Source organism: Pomacea canaliculata, linkage group LG1 (assembly GCF_003073045.1).
Source record: "Pomacea canaliculata isolate SZHN2017 linkage group LG1, ASM307304v1, whole genome shotgun sequence".
Taxonomy (NCBI): Eukaryota; Metazoa; Mollusca; class Gastropoda; order Architaenioglossa; family Ampullariidae; genus Pomacea; species Pomacea canaliculata.
This window is the reverse complement of record NC_037590.1, coordinates 11,460,836-11,473,003: the sequence shown is the minus strand read 5'-3', so window position 1 is coordinate 11,473,003 and position 12,168 is coordinate 11,460,836.

Sequence of the window (12,168 nt, the reverse complement as noted above, 5' to 3'; positions counted from 1 at the left end):
AAAACACCACTGGTCACTTTTTCTTTTCAGTTGTAAGGTTTGTATTTAAGAACACATTGTCTGCGATAGAAATACTGTCGGTAGCTCTGGAGGAAGCAGTGGATAATCAAATCAAGTAACATATATTTTCACACAAAGAACATCAAAAATCGCCACGTGATCAATGCTTGGGGAGCACTGTCCAAACCAAATCGAATGTCAGAGGTCGATCTGTTGGCAGCTCCCGTATGTCAAGAACATGTGGTTTGTCTACAGTATATTAACAAAGCTTTACCGATCACATATACAGAGAAAAAATATTACCTCTGACTCCAGTCTTCTGTTTCTCCTTTTTCCTCTTCTAATCTTTTCCTTTTTCTTTGAATCTGCTGGTAAGGGTTAGTCACACACTTGTGGGACTTTTTTAAATCCTTTTCTTCTTCCTTTCATTTTTGAATCCTTTTTTTCTTTCGTCTTTAAATCGTCTTCATCGTGAGGATTCTTTATTTTTCAGTGCGTAAAAAGACTATAGAAAGAATATGGAAATGGAAAAGATTTACGAAAAGGTTGAAGATCACAAGCTGAGAGGCCTGTGCGAGAAATATGACACAATAGGAGCTGTGGTGTTATGGAGACGATCACATCAGTGGGTTTCACCCGTAGGACCAAGGGGGAGCAGCGGGGGCAGCCGCCCCCCCCCCAAAGGAAAATACAGGGGGGGCAGGCAATATCCTTTTACCCCCCTTTTTATCCCCCAATATTGAGACGTAATTCTCACTTAAAAGAGCAAAGAAACTGAAGAAAGGTGGGGGAACCGTAGAGAGGAGACGGTCATCACCGTCACAAAAAGCGGGCCCTTGAGGCAAGTGGGAACGGCTCTAACACCTCTGACGATCAGATCGGGACAGTCCCGTTATTGTTTGCCATGCTAATTGCAGGCTGTGTTGAAGCCGTGAGCGAAAGAAAGCAGCCGGACAGTACATCGGTACATCGAGTGTGGTCTCACCTCCCCCTGCCCCATAGGAATGCGACGCCTTTTCTTTGGCGGTTTTTCGTTTGACCAACATAAAAACATCCCCCACACTCGCTGTCACCGACGACTCTGAACCAAATTATCTGCTATCGCTTACAACCAAAGGGGCCGCACTGGCCATGGGGAAACACAGAAAGCCAGTAACAATTAGTTGCCTACCAATATCCCAGTCTTGCCAATCAGACAGGAACCCTTACACTTGGTGACAAAGCCTAGCGAAGCACGAGACTTCCATCTTACTAGACACCACTCGGAACGGTTTAGTGCGAACTGACGGCCTTTGACTTCACCTAAGTAAGGCAAAGACTCCGGCTCCCCTATATTGGTAAGTTTTCTTTAGAGACAGAGAGACTGGTATTATTGCTCTCTTACGACTCAGGAGGAAGTGCATAAGTAACATTTCTAAAACTACACAAGGGCCACATCTTTTATCATCAACGACTGTGGCTGGTACTCAACATAAGTTATCTGTGTTTATACTGTTTTGGTTTGTATATATGTGTCCGTGGTTTTGGTAGATGGCCATAGAACGTGTCGCATCGCTGGCTCAGCACCGTCGAGTAGCGGAGCAAGGAAGAGCGGTGGACACCAAACAACCGGGGGGGGGTAAGTGCGGGCCAGTAAATTCACCAACAACCCACCTAGCTTCGTCCCCTACAAGCCACGGTGGTCTGGCCAGTTTATGGCCTTAATTATAGGGTAGCCTTGCGTCCCTTCCTCTCTGGTCTCTTTGATTCTCTTTGGGGTGGATGGGGCTATGCTTTTCCCAGGGTGTGCGGACACCCAAGTTCCAGGTATAGGGCTGTGTCTCTTGTATTGTAACGTGGATTATCTCGCGGACGCTGGTCCCTGCTGGGTAGGGAAAGGTTCTGGAGGTTTCTCGAAGCCTATAGAAACCTGCACACAGGACTTGGGAGGACGGCGGGCGGAAGAGGAGTTTTTGCGGTGGTGGAGAGACCTGTGCCACCGTCTCTGGGAGTAGTCGGGGGTTGCCACGTGCTGTGTGTACTGTCGCTGAACTGGCGTACGTGGTGTCATAGAAGAGCGGTTCCAGCAACCAGCGTATTTTCTCCCGCGTTTGTTGTGAGATAGAACGAGAAAGCATGTTCACGAGCCGTTGGGTGAGTAGGCTTAAATTATCTTTACCTTTGCTGTTTTTCACGTACCCAACTCAGTTTTTCTGCCTTTAAAACAAACAAAAACATTACCCGAGAAGTTCCATGACACAAACGCGCTTCGAATAACTGTCTCATTATGCATGTATTTAAAGAGAGGGTTGATCTGCCCTTAATCCTGGACGAGATTGACCATGGGAGTTCATATAATAGAAATCACCCGGCCCCGAAGTAACATCCACCCGCAGTTTTTTGGCACACTGACTTGAAATCAACTTGATTAATATGAATTAAATGTGTTATAACGTTTATCACATTTCTTGTGAATGCGTTAGCCCGGGGAGTCAGTCTTATTTTTAATTTGTTTTTCTATATTTAATGCTGCGCTTTGCCTTTTTAACAATAAGGCAGCGTGTTGTGATGCTACGCACTGGTGTACGTGCGTGCGCGTGCAGTACCCCGTACCCCCCCCCCCCCATCCTTTTTTACGTAATGTGGGCGAGTCGAAGCGAACGCCATTCACTGTCAGCAGGGAGCAGGCCTGACGAGAGGGGGGACGCCGCAGGGGGGTCTGTGTACCCCGGGACCGCGGCTGTTCAAGGGGCCGGCCTTGGTCAGTGGATTTTTTTTTCTTCTTCTTTTCTTTTTCTTTTAAAAGAAAGGTCTAAAGACAGAACACCAACAGCATTACGACATGCAGAAGTTGAGTTTGAGTGTAGAGTATTGAGATTTCGAATTGTAAACATATAACAAATAATATAAAGATATACTGGGAAATAATTTAGATTACAAGTACAAAGGGCCCTAGCAGCATCGGGAACCATAAGCTCAAGGGGTCCACCAAGTTTGTCATTGATCCGACTGTGATACAGGGGGTCAATCTATCGCAATGCTTGATGGCTCGTCTTGATGCCGCTGTCAGCGCTGTGTTATGCGTCATAACATAAGCCAAGCTCCACGCTCGCCGAGGCGAAAACAGGAGTGCGGGAGATCATGCCCCACATAAATATCAGGGGTCGTGACCCCTAAAGAATAGCAATGACTCTTCGCCATTGGCGTGCTAACACTACGACCACATGCGTGCGAGGCAAAGCCGCCATTTTCAAATGTTGTGAGTCTACACTTTTCCCAACAGAAAAGCTTCTCAAGCGGTCGATTTCTATACTGATACATGTGTTCGCCCACTAGCCTTCGATAACAGTACGTATAATTTTTATACTCTATATACACTTGAGTTAGTGAGATTTTAACTACAGAATGTCCAATTTAATGCAGAATATCATTCTAAGAGAAAAAGATTAAGAAGTACACATTAAACGCAATAAATGCACAAGTTTTCCGACAGAGGTAGAAATCGTGCTCAGCAGTTTCTGAACGCTTGCATTTGATAATTCTTTAGCCCCGTTAGCAATGGAGAGAATTTGGAGCTGTCAGAATTTCCTCAAATTGCGATTACGAAAGTGGAACGTAACAGAGCTTCGACAGTTCCGTCTGTTTTACTGGTACGATAGCGTTAAAATGCCAGGTTTCTTCGGGGCAGTATATATTTTTTTCTCTTATTTATTGTGGGTTTGTTTTTTTTTTTGTCTTGCAAGTCCTGGGCTGTGTGTGAACTATGCTGATTATTAGGCTCATAACCTTTCATGTTTATTTGTTCAAGAAGCAGTGTTGTATGGTAAAAGGATTTTTGGTGTAAAAATGTACTTGCTTTGTCACAATATTGCTGATAATGTTGACAGATTTGGTCCTTTGGACTCTTAACTCTGCCTCTCAATTTATATTTTTTTAGGCTAGCTTAAACGACTTTTTCAAACACCAAACTTTCCACTGCAGCAGCTAATTAAGAAATATTTGTCAAAGAGCAGCATAAGGATTGTGTTCCCAGTGGTGAACCAAAAAAAAAAACTTATATAGATAGCCATTGACAACTGATTGTGATGGAAGTATCATTTCAGACAACTTTAATGGTCTTTTTCAAACAACAAATCATAATAACTGCATAATGTCAATAATTTATTTTACTGTTATTCTAGATAGCTGGCTGCTTGGCATTTTAAGATGAAAGTGGTCACAGGGTGTGCAACTTCCCACTACAATCTATTGAACCAGATGCAAGCTTCATTAATTAGAGCTATAAGCTGATTCCTCATGTCCTATGCTTCCAGTTCTCCTGCACAAGTCATTAGTAAGTGCAATTTACTTTTTGATTCATAATATTCATAATCCTTGTGCAGAAAGAAAATTTATGAAGCATGTGACCATTAATGGTCAAATGACTTCTATGTTATTGTGTGCTGCAATTTAAGGAAGGAGAAAAAGATAATACCTGAACTGTTTGAACACAGTCATTACACCACAGATAGTGTAGCTTTTTGTTGTGATGTGCACTATAAGAGTGTGTTTATTTTTTACTTTGATCTGATTTGTGAAATCTTATTTGCCTCTATATTATTTCCTGCAGGTAACTACCAAGAATCTAGCTGAATCTGCAAGGGACAAAAATGTCGGAGGTGGAGAGTGATGACAAAAATGCTCCCACTCAACCAAAAAGGATACGGATAACTGCGATTAGATTTCGGTCTGTTTTCATTTCCTCTGCTTAATTTTAGGGAATTTTTTTTTGGTGACATCATGTAGGGACACAAGGCTGTGTTTCTCTTTCTGGTAAAATAGCATACAGTGATAAACAAGTTTTGTACAATAACAATAAAATGTTCTTTAAAAAAATTTTAACAACCTATCGCAGCTGACAGTTTTAAATGTACTAAGCTTAAAAAGTTTATGCAAATGTATTCATTTGACACAGGGATGCACAGCTAACAGCGAAGGAGAGAAGGATGCCGAGGAATCACTATATGACTGACCACCCTTTCAGTTAATGCAGCAATGTCCACCACCATTGCCATACTCTTTGCCACTAGTGGTTGGCACCATCTCAAGGGTTCCCCAAAGTAGCAGCTTTCAAAAAAGGACTGTTTCACCTTTGCCTTCACACCCCAGCGCTTTCCGATTCCATTTGTCTGGTTTTTCAGCCTGCCAGCATAAAGACCCATAACCCCTTGGAAGTAATTTAAAGCCATTTTGGTTTATAATCATTTAGCTTTTTTTTTCTTCTTACCCTTGGCCAAGAGTTATGAACAGTGCTTTTATGAGTTAAACTGGAAGCGGAAAATCCCAGCCTTTTGCCATAGTGAAAAAATTTGAAACAAATATGGATCACATATCAGATAGATATGACAAATGGTAAAAGATTAACCAAAATTAATGGTATTTTCCAGGCATTGTGAACTATAGCAAAGCTAGAAAAGATCATTATTTTACATGTTTTCTGCTATTGGTGTTCTTAGGTTAGAATAAACTAGAGAAAGTTGGGATGAACAAACTGTCTCTTCTGAAGAGATGAAGAATATACAACAACCTTAAAAGGATGTTTACCATGGATGGAGGAACAAGAACAGGAAAGGCATAAATGACACGGGAAATCTGCCAGAGGGGTTCCAGTCTCGCTTAACAATCAGCAGAAGATGTAGAGATCTTGAGGGAGATATGAAGACAGATCCCATAAAAAAGGACATGCTTGGTATGTGCTTTATTCTGATTTGTTAGTAGGAGGAGTCAAATCGGTTTTTTATCTGATTCCCTTTAAAGGTTCCATACCATACCATTCATTGCCATATTAAACTAATGACATGTTTGCAGTACTAAAAAGTAATAAAAGGCATTTGTTATGGTGGCATTGATTGAGCAGATAGTAATTTTCCTGTACCCACTTTTGCTTTGGTTGTATGAAACTTCCTGAATTGTTGCTGTCTTTTTTTTTTGGGGGGGGTGTCTTTAAATACTAGTTTTCATAACAGGTATTATAATGTTTGCCCACTGCAATTTTTTTTTAAATGATGTGTATTTTATTTTTGTCTGTTTTCAGGGAATGCCATTCGGTGATGCGTCGGGTTGCACATTAAAGCATGTAGTGAGGGGCATTCTATCTGTGCTATTTTCAACTGAGTTGGCCTGATCTTACAACTTCAATGGACTCAAGAACCACCCCTTCATTTTACAAACAGTCAGGGTAAGGATTTAAATATTTGACTCTGTGTGTGTGTGTATACGGTACATTAATACATGCCTGTCATAAATAGGACTGTTTGGATTGTTTCTTTATCTTTTAGTTATGAACTTACCTTTGACTCTGCTAGGTGCAGACAGAATTTCATGATTCATAAAAAAAACATGACAGGAAGATAAATCAGGCCTGGAGAACTGTCCTACCTTCATTTTATTGTGATTGAATTACATTCCAAAATAAAATATGGACACATGTTTACGCAATTTCTAGTGCTGTAGTCCTTTAATCAGCTGGTTAACACTGTGTAGAAAGGAATTAAAATGACAGTTTATAGACATCTTACAGTTCCCATGTAATTGGGATTGTTTTTGCAATTAGAATTTCCAGAGTTTTTCTTGCTATAGAAATTCTAACTGAAATTCAAATGCAGTTCCACTTGTAGTTCTTTCTGTCTTATAACGCTTTAAATTTTTATGCCACTTTACATATCAGTTATAATTTGCTTGTACCTCTTTTTGTTTCACATTATATTCTGGATTTTAGGGTCAGTAACTACAATTAAGTGATTACTTTTTTTATGCAGACCTCATATTCTTATATTTGTTCTATTTTTAGATGCTGCAAGAAAAAAGTTATCCTGAAGCTACGGATGCTGACTTGCATGGCATCAACTTTGGTTAGCTGGTGCTAGGATCAAGAGAATGCAGAGAGGGAAAGGGTTGAGCACAGCCTATACGTCAGTTAATTGTTCTGGGGTAGAGGACAAGTAAAGCTGTGCAACTTTCTACCTACAGTTGTAAAATTCTTGTACATAAACCTGCATATACTAAATCTGGATTTATATAATTATATAAAACTGTGCTGTGATTATTATTTACTCTAACCCATTTAATTTATCAATGAGGATATTTTCACCCGATCCAATAAGAGATGTGTTGTGGTAAATTCAGAATCATTTATATGTTTACAGTTCTTTTCTAATACCTTCTAAAATTCTTGAACATAATTGTGTTTCAAACATGTGTTTGATGGTTTCCTTTTCTTAGTGATAAAGGTGCAATTTAAAATTTTTAATCTGTTTTAAAAGATTGTAGTTAATACCATAAGCTGCAATCCAACCTAGAACCTTTTATAGTTTAATTTCATGACTTTGATTTATTTTTAGAAATGTCTATTAAAGCATCACTCTTTTTGACAGCAATTCAGTTCATACTTATCATTTGATATATTGTCATAGATCTTTGAACCTTTTCTTTGGGAAAATGTAATTAGTGTTAAGGAACTGCAATTTAATTTTAATTGTTTTGTCAATGGATACATGTTTTGCATCGTTCAACAACTTATAATTAAATAACGAATGTTGCATTAATATATCAAGAGGAAACATCTTTTATGTATGCAAACAGACAATGCTTTAAAAAAAATTTTTATATATTTTTAAAATTATTTTTTTTTATCAGTTTGCTTTTTTATCCTTATTTATGATAACATTTTTACCTTGATAAATGATAAATTGTTTATGTATACAAATGAGACAATGCTTTAAAAAAATTGTATATTTTTAACATTATTTTTTATTAGTTTGCTTTTATCCTTATTTGTGATAATATTTTTACCTTGATAAATGATAATTGTTTATGTATACAATGAGACAATGCTTTAAAAAAAATTTTATATTAAAAAAAATTTTTTTAGTTTGCTTTTTATCCTTATTTTACCTCAATAAACGCCAATAAATGACAAATCATGTTTGTTTTGTTTTTTTATAACATTTTGCACTTTTTGTGCACTCTTTTGCTGCTTGTTATATATATAATTATTGCAAAATACACAAATTATTAATCCATTTGATATTGGTATTTTTTTAGGAATTTTGGCATGTCTTGATTTAGAAAATATGTAAATCAGGATATGCTCGAATCCCTAAAAATACCAATAATCTGAAGATATAATAGTGGGATATATAAAAAAAAAAGATGGGACGTACCCATGAGCCATCAGGTTGACTAGCGTCACAAGGGGAGAGAAGCGTCCCACGCTTGTTTGACAGGTAAAACCGACATGACCCGTTGTTACGGCCGGTTTCAACTTTCGCTATGGTCGGACGCCATTTTGCCACATGGCCCCCGGATACTCAAGACATGTCCCCACCTGTAGCCAATATTCCTTTGCTGCTGGGGGCCCGGAAGAGGTCTGTCCCGGGCCCGGCTGGCTCTCGGCGGCCTGCCAGGGAGTTGCCCCCCCCCCCCCCCCCCAACGCCGAACATCTTCCTACGCCACTGTTGTGTTTTCACGAGCAAACCGTCGATGTCGGCAGTTGAAGATGTGAAATATTTTCACGGGTGAGTCCCGTGCTGTGTCCTGGTGACGTTAGCACGGACACCTCGTGTCGCGGCCTAGTGTCGCGTAGTCACTGGTCAGTGAAACTTATTCTCTCCCTTGTCTTGCTTGTGTCTTGCCGTCCACACAAAGTCCTCGCATTATGGGATAGCAATTGTCATGAACTGTGGAGGGCCGGGCCATCTTGTCACTTATTTCTGTTTGGTGTTCTTTGTATGTACTGTTGTCCGTTTTCGATTCCTCCATTGATTGGCAGACAACTCTGACCACGCGTACAATGATGTCTGGAGGGGAGAGATCGGTCGTAGGTTGTTGCCGTTCTGTCACTCCGATCTTGTTGACTCCATTGAGTATGACGTGTGTGTTCCTGGCAGTTGAGGTACCTAGGGGGACAGTAGCAGATGTTCGTGTCCGTCGTGCACTAGTCATCTTCGTTAACAGCAGCCTCGTTGTCGATGACGTCACCCGGTTCTGGGGCGTGGCTGCGTCTTCGGGCTCAGCGGATATGTCTCATGTTGTAAACGGCGAACTTGACTTTTTCACGAACTTTAGACACGTTTAGTTGGTAACGGCTGTATAGCCTGGTGGCTAAAGACGAGGTCTGAAGACTGAAAGGTGGTGTGTTCAAATCTGACAATGACAAATAAAAAAAGTGAGCAAAGAACTGACTCTGAGTGAGTGAGTGAGTGAGTGAGTGAGTGAGATCTTCCTACGTCACTGCACATGTTTAGATGATGATGATGATGATGATGATGATGACCACAATAAAATGCCTGCTTAAGGAGCGACGTTTGGCTCACAAATAGTTATGTGGCATGGCGCCTACTCGAACTTTTTTATTGCCGCACACTTTGGAAGTCCTGGTGACAATCACGATACCGCCGTTATAGGCAGGAAAAAAAAGCGCAATGACTGAGGAACCATTAAAGATGAGCGAACAGTGCGAACGTCAATAAATTATTTTATAACTTGGGTAGAACATGGTAGGAATGTTAACTCTAGGTGCGGGCAAGTTGCTGGTAATCTATAACGCTTTATGTGTACGATATACTATTTGCGCCATACCATTCAACTTACATTTCAGTCGGAGTCGTGTCTCACCAGTAGAGCCTCCACTCCTAGCCCCACCAGCCCCACCAGCCTCACCAGCCATGCACACACTTTTCCGTTGATCATCAGTGTATGTGTGTGTGAGAGAGAGACATGTTTTGCTTTCGCAAGATTTCTTGTTCCACCTTTCGTCTACATTGTCCTTCGTCCTCCCATCAATTTTGTGGACAACAACATGGCGTCTTCATGCAGCCCTAGTTCTCAATATAAAGCAATACGCCGATGCCTCTGAAAACGGCTTCGTGTAGGGAAATGAGCCATTTCCTCAGCCTGCAGGATGTTTATAACCAGGACATGTCCTGTGAAGGGACTGTGTGCAAGGAAAAGGCCTGCTGGCGTTACCTGAGTGTGACCACGGCAAAGAGGGAAGGGAGAGTAATAAGGCGGCGACCCGTGGGACTTTGAATTTGCACACGCCACAACAGAATGCGCGGCAAACTGAATAATTAGACAGGTAGATTACTGAGAGCTGCTTGATTTGTTTTAACGGTACATACATGATTAACAGTTTTGTGGATTCGATTTTTGCTGCTGCTTTTTGGTTTGCTAATATCATATTTACACCTTGTAAATATTTTTTATTATTTCTTCCTTCTCTCTTTCTTTCTTTTCTTTGAGAGATACAAAACGACCTCTGTTCTTGCCTCATCATTACTTCTAAGGTTAATATCACGAAGTCATACGAAGACAAATAATAGGTATCAAGCATAATACATACAGGAAGTGTAAATATTTTGTTAACCTATCTAACTAGGCGATATGTGGATGATGATATCTCAGGGTCTTTCCCCCACCCTGTCGCGGCGGGGAGGTGTGCGGCAGTTGCCGCGCAGCAGCCCAGCAGGCAAGCAGTCCTGCTTGTAAACTTGGTGGTTATGGTGCGGCAACCCTCAGCCTCACATAGTGATCGTGTATAGACCATGGCTGCTGTCTTTTGACGCCTGAATATAGACTTTACAATGTGAGTAAATATTTTTTTAATATCTTTTGTTCATTATTTTTATCTCACTTTTGTTTCTTCTATTGTTTTCTCATTCGAAAATCGTTTAGATTGTTTAGAATGTCCATTTCAAAAGGCTTAAAAAAATCCATGAAACAACTTTCTTAAGAAAATAGGCATCTTTCTACTTTCGGTAACCAAAAATATTCTTATTCATTCGACAATTCTGTAAACAAAATATTTTATTTAAATAAAGCGAATTATGCTGAAAAATGTTAGGATGCAATCCCTTCTTTAATATATATATCCTAAAGTTTTACACAATTAGATCATCATTCACGAAACAAGCTGTATATCTAGAAACATTTTACCTTAATCAACAAGCACTTAGTGTCTTTGTCTACATAAACCCTCGCTTTGTAAGCGCCAGTCAAACCCTTTTTTAGTGTCTATGTGAAGAGAATGGAACCATTTTAATATCCCTGATGATCTTTCTCCAGATGGAAGGAAACAACACACACCAGTTTACTGGGATACCGGTGAGTGAAGGAGTTCAAGTGACGTGGTTTTGCTAGGCTGTCTGGTTGCTCTTAATGGCGTCTTCGGCAACACTTTCATTATCATCACAGTAGTGTTCCAGAAATCTCTGCACTCCCTTCACAATATCTACATCGCCAATCTGGCCGTGGCCGACCTCATGGTCACCGGCTACGTGGTGCCCTTCTGGGTCACGGATCTCTGTCTCGGACACCACCCGGTCATCAACGACACTCATTGCCAAGTCAACGGCTTCCTGGTGATGATCTGCTTCGTCGTCTCAATCTACACCCTCGTCCTCATCTCCTTCAACCGCTATCTCGGCGTCTGCCGGCACGAAGTTTTCGTCAAACTTTTCACACAAAAGACTGTTGTCTCCTCCTGTGTGGTTCTGTGGATTCTGACCATTGCCGTGTTCGTTCTTCCGTTCTTCCACATCTCTCATTCTGCTTACACGTACAGCACAAGGCTCGTCTCTGTTTGTACGACGCTGCAAACCTAACGAGTTTATATTCAGTCGTGAGCTTTGTCAACGTCATCTTACCAACCGTTCTGGTCGGCGTCTTCAGCTTCTCCATTCTAAAATTTTGGAAGGCCTCCAAGTCCAAGGTGGAGCACTGGGGCTTTACAGGGAATGACAGTCACAAACCCTCAAGGCGTCCGAAGATATCTTCGGCAGACATCGCGTTGATTCGGTCTCTTGTCCTGGTCTTTGTTATTCTCATATTGCTGTATTGTCCTCTTGTGCTAACGACATTATAGACAAAAGTGTTGTAAACGTTTCTGGCGATGTGTTCGCGTTTGGGGTCTTACTGCTTTCGTAAACCACAGCATCAACTGGATTCTGTACGGAATACTAAACAAGAACTTCAAACGAGCCTACAAGCAGCAGATAACGCAGTGCTTTAGAAGCAAGACGCTCAGAATGCAGACGACACGAACAGCCACACGCGCAGAGCCCTCTAGTGACGTGTGAGATGTTGTCATGATTGTACATAATATCGGTATGCACAAGGTTTCACTTGTTTTCTCAGCACGTGTTAGACTT